Here is a 2,110-nt window from a genome sequence, read left to right on the forward strand (position 1 = left end):
GACAGTGGTGGAAGGAGTACTCTGATTCTTTACTCAAAGGTAGTAATAACAGTGTTGAAACAACTTAAAATACTCTGTCACAAGTAACAGTCCTGCTGTCAAAATGCATTTAAGTACAAAAGTATTATCAAAATATACTTAAAGTATTAAACGTAAAAGAGCTCATTATGCAGATTAGCACATTTCACATTAATGCATTTTTATTAATTTCTGATCTATTATTGTGTACATCACATTTAATGTTGCTGCCCTTAACAGTGGAGCTAATTTTAACTGTCTTATAAGTTGAAGTACTGATAATTATACCGCATTTTGCTAATTAAATTCTGAAAAGTAACTTTGTTATGGTGAGTGTTGTATGTCTCGGGAATTAACTTCATGACTTCTATAGGTGAACATGACATTTTATTATTATAGTTATAGACACAACACGTTACATGCACCCAGACCTACTGCTCATCAGTTCCTGGTAGGTGGATCCCATGAGGAAGGGTCTGCTATTAAAGAGCCCAACACATTTAAAGTATAACACATTAGAACACACAAACCACAGTGTATTTATGAACAGATCATTTATCATAATGATCTACAGTGAGCACTCACGGAAGCGAGTGAGCGAACAGGCTGGACCCAGATGGCAGATCAAAAACTTTATTGCACTAAGAAAACAAGTTATGGCGATAACAGTCAATATGCTGGAAATGTCCGCCAGAGGAGGAAGAGCTCGAGGGGTTCACAGATGGGGAGCTGGAGGCAGCAATGCAGGGCAGATGGAGGAAACGAAGACAAGCTCGGACAGGTGATTATAGCTGGCGAACTCAGGTGGGGTAGAGCGGAGATGGCTGGGCTCGAGGAAGATGAAGAGGCCACTCAGGCAGAGGCTGAACGGAGAGAGTCAGAGGTGCAGATCGCTGGAGTAATGACGGAAAACCAAGGAGTATAGGCAGAAGAGTGAGGAGGAGTAAACAGTCTTACTTTTTAGTAGCATGATACTCAAAGTGTCGCTGAGCGAGCATAGCTTCTTGTATGATGAGGCCGAAGGATGAGAAGGGATTCGTCAACGTACTGGCGATGAGCGATTGTGCGCCAGTGTCTTAAGTACTGGCGTCGGTGATATGTAACCTGCCTCAGCTGTGTGGTACCTTGGAAGCCGCTGATGAGATGATGCACCTCAGCTGCGTGCACCTGTAACAGAGAATCAGAAAAGAAGAAAGAGAGAGAGGCAGGGGGCGTAGAGCAAACCTGACATCACTTCGCTCTTCTTGGCAACTGAGCCATCTGTGTTTGCTGAAGAAGACCACGAGAAGCAGCTATGAGCTCATGTAACATCAAGAAAGCGAACACTGACCGTAGGGCTACATACAGTAGCTCAACTATAATATTTCGTGTGTTATATTGGGTGAGGAGTTCAAATCAAGTGGCTCTAAATGTACAGGTCAGCATGTTTTTCCTTAAAAACTGACATAATACTGGATTCTCTCAGGTTTAACTTAGTATATCTGGATAAATGTTTGTTTGTTTTTAATTTTTTTTAAGTGCACTACATATAAAAGTAGTTTAACCTCCAAAGATCCTAACTTTGAGTGTGTACTGTAGAACATTACATGTGCAACAGCCATGAATGTGAGGCAAAGCTCCAGCAGAAAACACTGTCCACAGGGCAACAAACTAAGGCTAAGACAGGTGTGCCCACACTTTTTCGTCTTGCAAGCTACTTTTCAAATGACCAAGTCAAAATGATCTACCTACAGTTAAAATACTAAACATATAATTATTTATACTGTATATGGAGTATACCTTATGTAAACACAATATATGTTGGCGCACCTTGCATAATGAACCTTAAGGCACACTACAGTTCAGTACTTTTTTGGTCATTAGTTTACTCTGAGAATTCGACCAAGGACCGTGACGTCGCCCGGCATGGCGCAGCCGGGGCCCCACCCTGGAGCCAGGCCTGGGGTCGGGGCTCGAATGCAAGTGCCTGGTGGCCAGGCCTCCCCTCACGGGGCCCGGCCGGGCTTAGCCTGAACGAGCAACGTGGGGACGTCCTCCCATGGGCCCACCACCTGCAGGAGGATCCGTAAGGGGCCGGTGCACAGTGGATTGG

Source organism: Monopterus albus, unplaced genomic scaffold (genome assembly GCF_001952655.1).
Source record: "Monopterus albus unplaced genomic scaffold, M_albus_1.0 scaffold128.1, whole genome shotgun sequence".
Classification (NCBI taxonomy): domain Eukaryota; kingdom Metazoa; phylum Chordata; class Actinopteri; order Synbranchiformes; family Synbranchidae; genus Monopterus; species Monopterus albus.